Source organism: Camponotus floridanus, unplaced genomic scaffold (assembly GCF_003227725.1).
Source record: "Camponotus floridanus strain SB8 unplaced genomic scaffold, Cflo_v7.5 scaffold2, whole genome shotgun sequence".
In the NCBI taxonomy this organism is placed as follows: domain Eukaryota; kingdom Metazoa; phylum Arthropoda; class Insecta; order Hymenoptera; family Formicidae; genus Camponotus; species Camponotus floridanus.
The window spans coordinates 1974257-1991647 of NW_020229325.1; the positions used below are offsets into that span (position 1 = coordinate 1974257).

Consider the following 17391-nt stretch of genomic DNA (forward strand, 5'->3'; position numbering starts at 1 on the left):
GAAACATTCTCACAGCAAGCAAACACTGTCAGGTGTGTTAACTTTCAATTACAATGAATCCACTGCGACAAGCTGGTCGGGTCAAAACCCGATTCCTCTCATTCTTATCACCGATTTCAATTATACATATCGATCCGTGTGCATTCGACGTGCGCACAGGCCTCTTTGTTCATTTCCACACGTCGAAAGAGTTCATCTCCGTAGACCTTTGCTACAATGACTTGAGGAGAGAGGAAAAAAAGAGCCGACAACACAACAGAGCCAACTGATACAATATTCATTTACTGCTGCGTGTGTCTATGCTTCATAATGTCACGGCGGAGGGATCGGGGGGCATGATGGGGGCAAAAAGAGACAGAGAAAGAGAGTTGCATTCAAATGAAGGAATGCCGGGGGCGGTGGGATGGGGTGGGGTAGGTGGGACTCCAGGATGACACTTCTCGTAGGTGATTTATACCCGCTGGTCGAATGACCATCATCTCATGGAAAGATCTACAGGATCTCCGAGGTGCTTAGTTAGTCGCTGAACGAAGGATAGTTAGTCCCCACGATGGGCACGGGCGAGCAAGAAGGTGGGAAAGGTACTAGTACGATAGGGACTTAATATAGAAGCTCTGTGGAAGCTTCATGTAATTCGAAACACGTAATTTTCTGCTGCACTTTATTACTCCCATCCAAAATCACTGTTCGTTTAATCGTTGACGTTTGTTGTATTGTTAAAGAATCGATCAAAAATGTAAAAAAAAAAGATTATACGGCTGAGAAAAATGATATCGGGTTATTCGCCAATATAATAATTATTTGCACCTGTGCTTTTGGTATTAAATGAGAAAATAAAAATCTCAAGTATTCGAGGGAACTATCGATTGTACGGCATAAAATTACTTCTCGGATGGACAAAGGTGCCAGGAACAAAAGCTTCGACGAGAGAGCGCGCTCCGAGAAAGAATTAACACAATGGCTCTCGCCAACTTTGATTGGTTAGCTGACTCGCGAAGTTAAGTGCATATTCCCCGAGGCAAACAATGTTAAAATAGCACAGAGACGCGGCAATAGGTCGAGATCATGGCGCTAAGTTATCCCCCTTTCTTTCTGCGGGGTAAGTATGCGAACAAGTACTCGCATTAACTGTGTAAATAGCTATTTGTCTTACAAGTGGTTGGATAAGAATTAGTGTTTTAACGCCGAAGAGACACGAAAAGAAAAGAGCGGAAATGGCATCGCGAGCCTTAAGTATCTTCGAGTGGATTTTTGCTACTTCTCTCTTACCCTCTACCCATTTCCACTATTTTCTCGTAAAGTTTCAAAAAATTGCTGCCGATACTTCTGTAAAACGAGATTTTAAAGATTTAATAAAACAACACTACGTACATATGTACATTAATAACAATGCTCGAGCGCTTAATGCATTTTCAATATATACGCGACTGATTCATTGTTAAAACACGATGTAACTCGAGAAATTAGCGAGAAATATCGAAACGATGAAATGTCGAAACAATGTTTCGATGAAACGACGGAAGTTATTACGCACAATATTCTGCATTGTATCTACGGCAATTTCACGCCAGCTCCACGCTTCCCTGCCCAATCGTGGAAGCTAACAAATTGCTGACGCTTTGACGAAAGAGGATTACAGGTACAATAAAATAATCATTTACATTTATGGAATAATAACACAAACCACTCAACCTTTCTTTTAGGAATATAATTTTTTTTATTTCTGTATAAAAGCAACGGTAAAAAATCAAAATCAAGTCATATTGTGGCAAAAATCTCTCATTCGCTTGCATGCATCAAAAAATGATTATTAATTTCGATATTCTCGCGACCTATCCAATATTCGAGATTATCGACATTTATATGTCCAATTTATCTAATGATTAATAGAACTACCCATAGGTAATATGACTTTCTAATAGTCAACCTACGCATAATTTTTCCATCTGCTTTATTAATCGACGTGATGATCCGATCGTTAATTATATCAGCTACTTTGAATATCTATCTCATTTACTTAATGTCTGAATATATTTCACGGATCGCTAAAGAAATAAAACGATCATAAAAGATCATCGAATAAACGTAAACTATACTTTACATAAGCTTTATTTGTCGAGTATCTTGAAAACGCGATACATTTTACTACGAAATGTATAATTATCCAATTAATAAGTAAAAAGTCGCGTATACGTGTGCGACAGAAATGATATGAATCGATTATTGGCAGTACTTGTCTCGAATTATAATAAATTTACATAAAACATATTTACACGTTAATACTCTTGATTCGTCTCCTCGCGTTTAAACAATTTCACAAAGTGTGTCGCGTCGATAACAACGTGAGGAAACAGCTGATTGGCAGCGCGCGCAAATTTTGCTAGCTGGAGTGAGCCTCGAGATCACGACATCCCTACGCGTTAAGGACAAAGACTTTCAAAGAATATGACACTCGTCGATGTGGAGACACGCGAGCCGAGGCTAACGAAGCTGCAGGCATATGTATACACAAAGTCGACATCGTGAGTTCACGAACCGCGAAGAAGAAGAGGAAGAATAAGAAGACGACAATGAAAACGGCATTGGAGGAGGAGAATAGAAGAGAGAAAAAGAGAAAGAAAGAGAGAGAGAGAGAGAGAGAGAGAGAGAGAGAGAGAGAGAGAGAGAGAGAGAGAGAGAGAGAGAGAGAGAGAGAAAGAGGAACCGGCGCCACTCTCTTCGAAACGGTGCCCGGACTCTTCATGGTGTGCAGGCTCGCGCGCCAACTCGCGCGCGGGGGTAAACAGACGAAATTATATCGAAGAAAAATTACCTCGAGATAATAGTGATTAATGATCCGACCGGTGGACGCGTGTGCGTGAAAACGGATACGTGTGCGTGCGCGTCGGTACGCCGATGCCCAGTAAAATATGATGCTCGGTAAACTCTCTCCTTCTCTCTCTTCTACGCTCAGCCGCTCTTCTCTCTATCCCCCTCGCCCCTTCGTTCCTTCAAACGTTCCCCTATCGCGATTCCACTACGCCGTCCCACCGTCAGACTTTGGCGACACGGAGAACGCTATGGAGGAGAAAGAAGAGAAGCAGAGAGGAGAAGCAGACAACCATCTTCTCTAATTAACACATTAAGACTAATCAGAGCCGGTCGAGTTATTCCTGTTCGGCGGGCCCACTTGCCTAGATTTAACATTCCGGGCTTGAATTAATTCTAATTATTCCTATGGCTCGTACTTTGCATTACGGACGACATTTTGCGATGGAAAACTTGACATAGTTTCCTATTCATTTACAAACGAGGAGCAAATTTTTGTATAATAAAAAATGCAGAAAAACGAAATGTGGAGAAAAAAATGTTTTTCTAGAATCTTAAACTGACTTTTAAAATATAATAAAACGTGTAATAAAATATAATATTTTTACAATCTTTACATTTATTATTTCAATTAATGAAACCGAGACCATTATGGTATTATTAAATCAATAATTAACAATAAATTAAATAATTAAACAAATTTAATAATTTATTAAATTAGTTAAATCAATAATTTATAAGTAAGTAATTAGTACGCAATTGTGATATAATATCCGTAAGAATATCCACATTTTTTATTCATCGATACATGTAACAATTTCAGCTTTGCGATTGTTTAATTTATAAGATTCAATTATCTCATAATATTTTTAATATAAACTTCTTTATATTTAATTAATATATAGTCATAATTAAATATTCATTCGTTTAATTTCTTAATTATATATAAATAGAATTTAATAAATCTTAAAAGTTTTATAATTTGATCAAGAAAAAGAGAGAGAGAGAGAGATTACATGTGTGATTCAGTTTTTTTCTTTTTCGTTTAGACGTTCTTCTGCGGAATTGTCAATGACTGGATACGCTGTCTCATATCTCCTCCCAGGAAGGAGAGACGACGCGGTGAGTGTAGTGGAAACTGGTTTAAATATTTTCTGGGCACGTGTTTTATATATATGTAGGTAGAGATATATCCGCGCTCCTCTCTGGCACGCTCGAATGTATATAAGGCCCGCTTCGCTATCTCGGGTCAGATCTCGGCGGTGATCTTCAGCTCTCATTTTTTCGTACGGTCACTCCGCTATTATGCTCGTCCACGAGGGCCTCTCGGAAACACGTTGTGTACAAAAGCCTCACCGGCCATTATTAATTATCGCGATACGGTACGCTTGCGAATGTGGGAGATTCGACATGGAGGAGATTCGTGCAAAGCCGAGAAATTTTCTTGCGTAACGTAACACGGAAAAGTATCGAAAGCCATTATGACATAATGTATATTAACCCTTTTTCCAGTGATGGCACAATATATAACGTAATATATCAATATTCGTAGCATAACACTATCTCTTATATATAATCCTAATTTTTTGAATTTTATAAATTATGAGTAAGAGAATCATATTCAATACGGTTATCCATGAAAGAAGTGACGCTTTCAAAGTAATGTAATATCAGCATTTTATAATATAACAGAACTTTTTTTTAAATTTTACTACAATTACAAATAATTGCAATTAAAATAATAGCCTGTATTTCTATCAGAAATATTCATAATAATCTACTTTTACTTTATAATAAGAATATGTATTTAATTTAAGATTTAATTATTAATATTTTCAAAACAATATAAGTATTTATATATCCGATTGATTAATTTGGTAGATTAAATAATTGACATTTATTTTCTAATTACTTAGATATGATTGAGCAGATTTTAAAAATTAGGAAAATAATAAGCAAGAGAATATATTTATAGGATCTTTTTTGAATTAATTTGTATGCTGATTAATTTATATATTTAAATTGATTTAAGAAAAATATAAAATTATGATATACGTACAAATTTTCAGAAAATATATGAATCAGTATTATTTTCTTAATACGTTTTAAAAATACATCATTTAAACGATCACATATTTTCTGCTACGTATATTTTTGTTATGTTTACCTTAAAAGAAGAGTACTCGTCGTCGCCTCGTTCAATAAGGACTGGCAATCTTTTCGCAGGATTCGACGACGCACAAGCCTCCGTCACCAAGTTCATTTAACTTACTCACACGTCGGCACGATTATATCGAAGTTAATTAGGTTAAATGACGCGATCATCACTCGAGCACCGATCAAATTTAATCACGATCGTCGCGCTTAATATTCCACAGGTAATTGATACAATTTAAGTATATTGTCACAATCAACGTGTTATTTGCACTGGACTTTCGCGCGACAATTACGGTAAAATCATACACCTTTTTACACTTCTTACACTATCTATGCTTTTTAATTTTTACGTAATACTCAACTCCGAAGATAAAAACAATATGCGAACGCATTTATAATCTAATAATAAATTAACCTCGATTTTGTCTATTGTGAATTATGATTTTTTCATTTGTATTTATATCAGTAGTATAAGCGTTATAAAATTTAATTAAAAAAAGAAATATATTTAGCGGAGATTAATAAATCAAATTCAACAAACGAAGTCACAATATACCTTAGAGCCGATTAGAAACAACCAAACGCGAACGCGAAAGTCAGCACACTGAATCTCGTCACTTTTCTCAAATGAACTATAAAATCTATTCTTGTGAGAACGTTTCTTTTTCCTCTTGACACAAGAATACGAGTTCGAGGTAGGTCATATCTGAAAACAATTCGTGTTATGAGTTTTTTTCGAACGATGCCATTGTCGTGGTATTACGTTACTCTTGCTATATAAACATGTTTACATACCGGCAATATAATTCAAGCGTGTGAATATCGCGATATATCTGTGGATGAATTTGCCCTTGATTGACAGAACACACGCGACGATCGACCCACGAGCATCGAAATTACGCGCAATCCGCGAATCCCGAAGATACGATTAATTCGGCGGACGATTCGCGAAAAAAAAGACGAGATTGATCTTTTTGTCGTCGAATGACGAACGCGACTCCGCAATCGAAATCGACTACAACTACGTAGTTGCGCGGTACAGTCCGCGCCATCTGTCACGAAACAGCGAACTAATGTCATTCGCGGAACTCGCGGCGTCAGTTTACCCATTTACCACGCATGGACGCGATTTTGAATATAATTTCGGTGAAACCAGCGATGGACAGAAGGATTCGGATAAGTTGCTGACGACGTAAACTACAGTTCCATCAATGCAACAAAATGCGAATGTGGTGAGTTACTTTTTATGTAGAATTGTCAATATCGATCTGTAAGAATGAAGATAGTGCTTAACTGAGGCTTCGATCTTGAGCTTTATTTGCTATTGCGCAGATCATTTTTCGATACTCTATCGCAGATATACATATAAATCGCAATTAAGGTATTAAATGTGAGATAGGATACGAGTTTAAAGCGTGAAATCATTACGCATTTGTTATAAAAAAAAAAAGTTTGGTTATAGATTCGCTAATTATGATTCTCTGTGAATGCAGTGTCAAAGGAATGCAGCTACGTCACAGGAGCGCGAGTTTGAAACAGTAAAACCAACGATCACAGAAAGATGCAAGAAAGGAAACTGTTGATAACAAATCTATATTAATTTCATCATCAAGTTGACGTGACGAATTGCAGAGCTGGTGAGTCATATTTTTCTATCGAATTTTATCAATATTTATCCGAAGCATTATAGTATTTATTAATTATGATACTAATTGTGTAAGCCAATTATGTTTTCATTTTAAGCTTTACTTATCTATAATATAAAAATATAAAATATAAATATAAAGATCACATTTCAAATTGTCACAGATGCATATAAATTGTAATTATATTGTCAAATATGAGTTTAAAGCACAACACTGTAAATTATTACGTATTTTATTATAAAACAATCACATCATAATTTCCTATAATGCTTTGTGACGGATATACAATATTTTGAATTCTTAAAGCACGTATTATTATTTACATTATCAAAGTTATGTTAAAACGTTATCATATTTACAATATATGATATAGTCATTAGGTACTATTTTATATATAATTATGTGGCGCAAATTTCATTAATTATATTATTTTACTTCGATATAATAATACGTACAAAATATTCGCAATTGCGACGAAACATCAGTGTATGTGTGTATAACTGCATCTAAATTCTCGAGATTATAACTGTATACGTAATGCGAAATGTAAAGGAAAGTCGAGAACTTCCTTGGACAGTATAGCAAATTTTGCCTCTTGGAGCTCCCTTGGATGCAGCTGCGACGGCTTAACGTTTCTCGAATAATGTCTTGAAACTACTAGGAATGGCAAGTTGCCATTAAGAGCAGGGCGCGAACGACGTTTCGTCTGGATAAATATTTGAAACGTTTCCTGACGATCTTGAGAGGTTCATTACGAAGGATTACACGACTCATATCGAGGACTTAGAAATTCTCCTTTCGCGCCAGAAGACGCGATCACAGTCTTTGCAGACTGATTCAAACGCGGCAAATTAGTACGTTCGTCCTTTCGCCCCCTCCCCGTCTCTCTCTCCTTCTCATATAATCGCTGCCTTCCTCCGTCTTCCGATTTAATTTCCGGTTCTCTCCGCGATCATTTAAAGTTCCTTGCGTTTAAGCCGAATACTCAGAAGTTTTATCGTAAATGACGCGGGCATTACGCCGGAATAAATGATCGCATGCTAATAAGAAAAAAAAAAAAAGTAACGGTCGGTAAGTAAAAAGAACGTGAATAGTGAACCGAGTTTTCTCGAGTAAATAGCGGAAAAATAAATAGTCAGCATTGTTATTTAAAGAGAAAGAGCGAGGGAGAAAGAGAGAAAGAAACGACAAAAGGCTCACGTTTCTTTGCCAGGAATCGGTGACTTTCCTCGAGTAATGAGATTGCATTAATATCGTAAAACGCGAAGGAATTCCGAAGAGCTGAGCCCTGCAAGGTGTATAGAAGAAGCAACGTATTAAAAACTTCCGTCGTCACGATTATATACGAGCCTTTTCTCATTTGCCAAGACACGCGTTGATGTCGCGTACACATGAGAAACGCATACGAGGATATACAGACGTATTGTGTGTATTGTATTGTACGTGGGCTCGAATTCGGCCCGGCTAAAATTAGCATCCTGGAACGCTATAGGACAACGCCGTCAGGGTAATAGGCATTTAAGGCTTAATGTATGCATTGAAAACTATTAGGTATTCAAATACTCGGATTGCATTACGCTGCACTATAATACCTGACTTCCTCCGGTGGCCGCCGGCGAAATTGCCACTATTATTCTTATTATATTTTATTTATTAGCCACGCCGGCCTTAATCCACCTTAATGGCATCGCCGCAAGTCGAGACGTCTCGTTCCACGGACAAAAGACGCGCCTCTCTTCTTAAACTTATACATATTATTCTTTGCATCTCTGTAACCGGGGCTCTGATATTTATCGTGAAATTAAAGGGATAAATTACACGAACATTTTTAGATTTAGATATCGCATTAGTATCTCAATCTCGATCGGATTCAAAAGAGAGCGTACCAATTATCAATCATATTCGTAAAAATACTCGGGTCGGAAAGACTTTTCAATTCAAGTATCGAATTCGTGCACGATTTTTTCGAGCATCGTATACAGTTATAATAATTCAAGATCCAAACCGCGGAAGAGAGAGAAAGAGAGAGAGAGGTGCAACGAAATCAATCTCGCAATTTCGCCGTAAATGTGTTCAATTAACGCGACCAGCGGGGGCACCGTGCTACCGTCAATACGAAGGTCTTCGATTTTTACGGTGCCCTTTGATGCGAGCAGGTTCGATTCGATTCGCCGTTACAAAACTCGTTACATGACGGCCGCTGTACCGAGACTTCTTACAAGACAGTGGCCGTGCTCGATGGCGAAGAAGGCGTTTCGCTTCATTAGCGATAAGCCCTTTTTCCTCTTCATCGTCGTTCCGACGGGTTTTTCTGCGCCGCGCGTTTTTAACTCGCCCGCCTCATGACTTTATGGGCTTATATGCGCATTCCTCGTTGATCGCTCGAAACCAGGTGCGGTATTATCATTAAGGATAAATCACTCCTGCAGACGCAACCTTGTACATGCTCAATGTATGCGATAAAGTTAACTTATTGGGAGTCGGAGTATATTTTCGCTGTGTTGTATTAAATCGTACATCTCAATTTGCCGAAAAATTAAATGTTTTTTTTTTTATTTTCAAATTATATCCCAAGAGAGAAAGTCGAATATTTCTTTAAAGTTAACTCGCAATTACCGCAAGTTAACATGCTTTAAGTGCCTTGTACAGGAGTAAATATACATTGGTGAATATAAATTAGGCAAATATGAAAGATAATGAGATCGAGCGATTCTGTTCCTTTGTTTTAATGATAATATCTTTATTTTTTTCGCATATTTATAAAAATTTTTTTTGCCCTCTTCGTCTCGTTTATTCAAAGCAGCTAAAGAAAGCCGACCAGCATACCGAGAGATCTCGCAATCCAGAAAGTTTGTTGTCCTCGAATTAATTACGCTTCGCGGAAGGACGCTATTCCAAAGAAATCTTGTGACATCAGATCAGATCCTTTTCCTACAGCGTACCCTTAGTATTCGCCGCTGATTTAATTAATTATAATCTCGACATCTTAACAATTCTATTTTTGTCATTATTAAATATATTTTACGAATAAATTATAGTGTGTATGTGCTTTATGTAAAATTTTAAATATTTTATAATCATGAAGTAACATAGTGTAGTCTTTGTTATACACACATCACTATAAAGTTATTTTTATACATACATGTACTTCAAGTTTGAATATGATTTTATAAGTACACAAAGGTGCTTCAAATTATTAAGATTAGTTCATAATTATACATATTTGTATTATATAATAATGAATTAATCTGGAAAAGTATACAAGACATTTTATATATTAACAATAATCATAATTTATTTAATATTTTTATTTCTTTCTTAAATTATATATATATGTATATATATTTATAAAGTAGAGAAAATAGCTAAACAATGATTGCAAATGTCTGTCGTGACAATAGAATCCTAACACGGCATCCCAGTAACTATCATGGGCTCGTGAATAGTAGATAAATTGTTTCGATCGGAGAATCGCGCAACAAAGGATCGCGACGCAAGGACGAAATCTCCTCCTTTCCCTCCCTTTCCGCCGAGAAACGTATCGAAACGGTTCGGCAGTCAAACGGGATCCCAAGCTGGGTCGGCAATTAATTTCGCGCGAATTTCGGCGAACGAGTTTTGCGGGATCGTGTCCGGGAGGGAGATTCCCGAAATCGAGAACCGATAGCTCGGGCTCTTTTCCGCTCGACGCCGCTCTAATTAATAACAGATCGGCGCCTCAACCCTCCTCTAACCCGGTCAGAGCCGATCGACCGAAAGAGAGCGGTCCGATTTAAATTGAACCGTTCGAAACAAAGGGGGCGGCCGAGAAAGCACCGCGGGCACGCGAAATTAAACAACCTGCAATATCTCGGAGCCGTCCGTGCCCGCCACCCCACAAAGGCGCGTTCACACCCGATTAGGCGCACACACCCGTTCGCGTACTCATCCGGTGGTGCGCGGGAGGAAACGACGTCTGCCGGATGTGTCGGTGTAACGAAGGAATGTCTAATAACGAGAATTCTGTGCCCCCTGTGCGCCTAGCTATTTCAAGTATCGGCCGGCTTGGACATGACGAGGAGACTGATAAAAGTACCAGAGTGAACTCTGAATTTGCATACGTGCATATTTTTTGTCGAAGTCATTTGTAATTACAATGACTATATTTTGGCCGCACTTTAATTCAAAACATTACAGATAAAATTATTTTTCATTATATTGTTATTACAAAAAATATGTGAAACATGTTTTAATATTTAAATATTTTAATTGTTTTTAAATAATTATAACTACGGTATATCTTGCAATATCTTATACAGTAGTTTCTTATGCCTATGCGATTACAGTTCAATTTATGTATGTACTTTTATGTGATTAATTTTATATTTGCACGAGAAATACAATAATTAGTTTATATTCAGAAGAAGCATTAATTATGATAGGATAATAATAGTTGAGTACTATTAGTTATATATTCTCGGAAGAATTCATTTTAAATGAAACATCTTTCTAAATTTTTATATTTTTAAATATTTTGGAAGTTACTTAAAGAAAATAATATTTATTTATAATTATTCTATCGCGAGATTGTCGCTTTCACAATAATTAATTTTTAATATGTCAATGTAGATTTCTTAAGTGTTGTTGCGATATTTATTGACAAATAAAAAACGCGAATCAGCCAGTAACCCGCGAGAAGATCAACAAGAAAGATTCTTTCACATTGTTGACTCGAAACGATATCTTAAAAGTGGAAAGATAACGGAAATGTGCGCAGGATACAGACAATTATAGTGTTTAATGATAGTACCACGGCTCGAAACAAACATCCGTTATGGTACACTCGTTATTTTGGTAATTACTACCTAATTTCATCTACTATTGTTCGGGGCACTGCAGCTAGTCGTCATCACCGAAGCGTGTATAAGTTCATTGGACTTTAATATAATTGTCGTTTTAAACACTCGTAGATTTTGATTGATAAGTCGTGACCAATATGCAGAATACGTTTAGATAATTATTATTTAATTTGCATATCTCGCTTCACAAAATTGTGGATAATCGTCGCAAGATAAAATCTATTAAACGCACAGAGGAAGAATGATAACTATTTTTCATTACGCGTAACTTGTACATAAAATTTGGAATTTTTTTATGTACTATCCAAAGAAATATTATCTAAACGTATTTTAAAATAAGTTTTGATCGATTCAAGTATTAATTAAAGATACATATCAAGCGCGTAGAGTAATACTTTAAAAGTGAAACGTTGATCTAAGACGTTGATTTAAGAATCGCAATTGGTTCCGCAATTAATTCAAAGATATAATTTCTCTCTCTCTCTTTCTTCTTTTTCCCTCTCTTCGTGTTGCTTTATGCGAGAAAAGTTGTGTCGTCAAAAGTGAGGGTAAGAAAACGAGGGTTGACGGCTAAAAGAAAACGTTCCGTAGCGTTGTGGAGTTTTTAATCCGGAAAGCTATCCCCCGTGTAATCGTCTCGTTTTTTAAATTAAAGAAATAAAGGAAGGATCTCTCTCTTTTCCTCTCTTCGCGGCGGGAAGACGGTGGCGGAGAACTCATTTGCACTTAAAAAAATGACGAGCCATAAAACTAACGCCCGAACGTGAAGAATTAACGGCAAGGAAAAGAGAGGAGGAGACGAAGAGGAAAAAGAGAAGGAACGAGGAGAAGCAACGGCAGAATCTTAACAGTGGGAAAACCATTAACAAATGAACGCGTACTTTATCGAGCGGAAGTGATTTTGATTCGTTGACTGCCTCACCCGTCTCGTTCGAATTTTAACGCAGCAACCAGCAGTTTCTTTAATTGGATTTTTAATTGGGACGATTCGCGCTACATTAATCCTTCGTCCGCGTTCGCGACACCCTGTGTTTATTGTTATTATTATTCTCAACGATCCCTCGTTCTTTGCCCCTCTCTCTCTCTCTTTTTCTCGCGTAGGTTCTCATTAGATGCCGCATTTTTCACCGCTGATTACGTTTGCGGTTATACTCGGTTCTCTCGTCTTTCTCTCTCGGCCAATTCCCTTCTGTAGTTTACGAACGCGCGTTAAAATGTTCAACATTTTTTTCGCCAGAGCTTAATAACTTACAAACTTCTCATTTCTTTCTGCCTTTATCCCCTCATAATGTATACACGGTTTCTTCGATAAATGACTAAATGAAGATAAAGCACCTAAAAAAAAAGTATCCTTTTGTGATATCTAAGTATGGAAGATTAATCTATATTATAAGAGTAATGAGTAAAATAATGAGCAAATATTTTTGCACACATTTCTATAGAATCACGAAATTTATTTACTTAGAGAAAAGTTTTTTTCACGGAGAAATGTCGATTACATTCTTTGACACTTTTTAACTCTTATTAAATAATGATAAATAGTATTTGGGATATTGTAATACGAAGAATATGCAATTGTAGTACGAAACATCGTGTAGAGAGTTGGGGCGAAAGGATTAACAGCGTGACGAATATCGCGGACGTGTAACTCGAGCCCCTTCACCCCTTTCCGTAACATCGTTGGCGCATCGACGGCAGTAATAATCGCAATAATCACAATCGCGCCTGGGTCTCAGCCAATTTGAATATGAATCCGAGTGCGAACAATGTCATTGCGCGGAGTGCGGAGGCGGGCCCGGCGAAAGGGGAGGACGGAGACAGGGAGGAGGGGGAGGGGGGGGGTTTATACGTGCCGTATCTCCCCCACGGATCGGCTTCTGTGCCCGGTACTTGCTAACTGTCCCGGACTGTTAGTTAGTTAACTGGCTCGCCAGGGTGACAGTCACGTACCGGAGAGGGCATTCGAATCCGGAACTCTCATCAAAATCAGCGTTCGCTACGTTTAACTCGATAATTAAACTCGGCTGTGTCCCGCTGGTTCCCGAAGTCCATGCCCTCCTTCCGTTCTTGCTGTTACTCTTCTCCCTCTCACTTTGCCCCCCCCCCTCTCTCTCTCTTTCTCTCGTTCTCGACACTTTGTTGAGGGAAATCGCGCAGCTCGAAATTTGCATTCGCGCATTTTGTTCACGCCACACTGAGCGAACAGGGGTTCACGCCACTAATTCGGATTACGTATAAGACAGTTGCACATTGAGTGTAATCTGTCATACAGGACAATAGGGTGCCACGATGAAAACCTGACACGCCATACATGGATCAGAATATGTCGCTTAGAGTATTAATCATTGTCGATTTACTTTTTATTGATTTAAAAAATATTTGAAAATATAACAATAGTAATTTCAACTTATTCATTTCGGCACGAAACAAAAAAGGAATTTTGCACATCACGAATAAACGGCACGTGTCAATCTTGCAAAACGATTCGCGCTCGTTTTCTCATTTGCATGAAAGCAGGCGTGTAGAGGATATCCTTCCAGTCGCAGGACGAGGATCGCACGGTTGTGATAGCTAGAGTAAGACTAGATATAAAAGAGTCGCGTGGTAGAGAAACATTCGCGAATTGGGTGGTTAGGCATCGCTAGGCAATGGCGATAGTGGTGACTGGCCCCAACAATTACGTCGGAATAAAAGCAAATAAAAGCCACCCCTGAGAAGGGAGAGTTTTAGGATGAGAGCGGTTTTGGTTGGAAGGTGATGGCCTGACAGAGAAAGAGGAAGAAGAGGGTTAAAAACAAGACTAGATCAAAATAATAGTTAGATCCGTCGTTGTAGATAGTTGCCAGGTGGATAATGGGAAAGAAACCTTTTAAAAATAGGACTTTAGGCGGTCGACTCATCATTCGCGATTTCGTGACTGCCTCCGTTATGGCAGAATTCACGTGCTTTTTCTATGATTCGTGATTCTTACTATGTGTGCTCTTACATGAAATCGAGCGAGGAAAATTCTCTCCAATCTCTGAGCCTTCTGTCTTCTAGTTCGCTTTGTCCGTCTCTTTCAAGTAAAGCGCGAATAATTGCTCACAAGATCTACGTTGTCCTTGTACGCGATACGTTCGCGATTTGTAAGTCTAATCAGACTTACATTGGCTTACGTATTTCCGCGAGAACATGTCAGCGCAAGATCTCCGCACAGCTGACACGAAGAAATACCCGCGATATATCTTCGTCGTTAGGAAACCGCTACGAGAAGAGCGTTGAGCTCAGCTTTCGCAATTACTTCGAAAACTAATACATTCTCTCGTCGGAAAGAGAAAGATACTTATTAAAATTTAGCTGCCTTCAATCTGTGTATACATTCGTATTTTTATAAATGCATATGTTAATATGATTGATTTAATATCTCGCGTTGAAATTTGCTAAAATTAAAATTTTGCTCATACTAGGATTCAACAGATTCCAAAGAATATTACCATTATAAAAATTAAAATTATATTTTAGAGAGTACTTTATATATATATATATATATTATTTTTTATTTTAATATATATATATATTAAAATAAAAAAAATAGATATAAAATAAATATTATTTATGTTTTATGTTTAATAAAAAAATTTAGGATAGCAATAGACAGTTCATATTTTTACCAGATGTCTAATTTGCTTCGCGTCTAAAACATAATCAATAATTAATTATTCGAATTTTATATGAAATCTTTGCAATGATCAAAGCAAAGTCTAATCAAAGTGATAGGAGCAGATCGCCAAGTAACAGTCCACTACATCTGTTGGCGAAAGCGGGAACTAACCAGTGACCAGCATCCCCTTGGTTCAACTAATCGGGGGTTGTTCGATTTGGACATCATATCTCTTTATTTTTTCTTTTTTTTTGTTCTCGGAAGAACCAGCCGTGGCGGGCAATGGCAGAAGGGATGGGTAAAAAACGAGCGAAACAGAGAAGCGAAAGAGTGAAAGAGGGGCGGAGGGTTACAGGGTAGATACAAAATATAGCTAACACAGCGAAGGCTAGTTAGTATGCATAGTGCGGGAGTTGGCCGGGAATGAAACGTCAACCCGAGACTCGTCATGCCAGCCTCGTGCTTTCGTCCTTTCCAACGACTTTCGTCTCCACGATTTTCCCCTCCTCTCGCCCGTTCCTGCTGTTCCGTCCCCGTCAACCCACCACCATCGCGTTCTTTGTCCACGACGGTATTTGTGTTCTCCGGAAACATCAGGATTTATCCTGCTTCCCGGTTGACATCGCGACGGGAAGATACATATATCTAAATAAGCCGCGATTTAAAGCGATAACATGCGCCGAAATTTAATTTCTATGCTTGTATAACTGACAAAATATTATTTTACGAAAAAAAATTTTAATGACGAGTAAAGAGAGACAATAATGTTCATAATGAAACAGAATTTCGAAATAACGAAATAATGAAATTTAAATGAATTTTTTGAGTTTTCCGTATAAAAAGAATTATATAAAAAAATAAAATAATTAACAATATATAATAATAGAATAGTAGTAACATATATTATATATTGATATCATCATCGTGCGCCTTGAGCATCAACATTGTCGAGATCATAATCAACTATAAAAAGCGTAATCGAAGCAATTTTAAGAGATTCCCATCAATCGCAAAAGGGTTGAAAGGCACGGCAGAGTAGAGGGTTCTCTGATCACTTGGTCGGATCACCATTACGTTAGTACACCAATTAGGGTTGGGCGCGGAGTGAGAATGGCCCGCGGGCCAGAAAGGGTTGAGGAATATCATGATCTGGAATTCAGGGTCGAGTCTCACACATCAGAGGATATCGCTTGAGTTAGTTGGTTAACAATGCTAATAATATCCAAGTGAGACTGCCAGAACTAGAGAAGTGAGCCTTTATATTTGATCTGCTTCAGGATCGATTGTTTTCAGTGAATTTTAATCATTAGTAGTGGCATATTAAACATTTTTTTCGTAACAATATATAGTATGTATAATTAATAACGTATATATTTATATACGCGGAATAAATAATTGATGCATTTAAAATAACATGCCTAATTATTTTTCTTGTCTTATAATAATTATATTATTCTTTTGAATCTTAAAATTTGTTTTTTTAGTAACGAAATATAAATTTATTTACAATTTGTCATCAGACTTGAAAAAAATTTGCAATTTTATTAATATTTGTTAGTGCGATAAAAATAACATGTTTTTCTAATATTACATAGATTTTGTATAGGTTGTATTTTATTCTCGCGTTAGATATTTATATTGCTAAATTAATGCTGCAATATATAATGTAACTATAATATATGAGCAATACGTACCCCGCCTTGATCACTTTGTTTCGTAGAGTCAAAGGGCGCGGCAACTCTAGAAGCTTCCGGCGAGACTTCCCAAAAGGGGTTGATTCTCCGGGCCAATTAAACCTCATTCATACGGAGCTAATTATCATCCCCGCGGGTTATGCTCGACTACGCGAGTGCACGTATCGTGCCTAATTCGGCCAATCGACGTCCAACAGCGGGTCGTTAGCCGCTTGTTTCGGATATAATGGCGAATACGCGTTGCGCGAAACGTATTGCGATCGTGCATGATTTCGCACAGTTCGACGCTATTGTGCAATTGCAATCACGCGATTTCGTTAACTCGCTTCGTTACCAACTGACCATGTGTAGAATAATTTCTACGAATTGTTCGTAATTAAAAATCTTACCAAATAAAAATCTTATGATAATTTTACAATTAATTTTTTAAAATTTTGATTAAGAAAAATAGTGCGATATAAAAATATTATAAATGATACAGTAAATAAATGCTGTCAACTAGCATTCGGATAATTTTGGAGAGCGTTCAATTTTGTTGCTGCTTCTTCGATTTGCTTTCCCCTTGCGTTCATCTCAGTTGACATGCCGCGATAATGTCGCTCGTGAAA

General features: G+C 37.4%; 1 long non-coding RNA gene across 1 annotated transcript in view; it reads left to right on the forward strand.

Annotated features, from left to right (window-relative positions):
• The first annotated feature begins 5652 nt into the window (after positions 1-5652).
• Positions 5653-17391, forward strand: part of LOC112637767 — an 86765-nt gene continuing 75026 nt past the window's right edge. The window contains exons 1-2 of the long non-coding RNA XR_003122708.1: positions 5653-6197; positions 6459-6602. This is a non-coding gene — a long non-coding RNA (uncharacterized LOC112637767). The remainder of the gene's footprint in view (positions 6198-6458; positions 6603-17391) is intronic.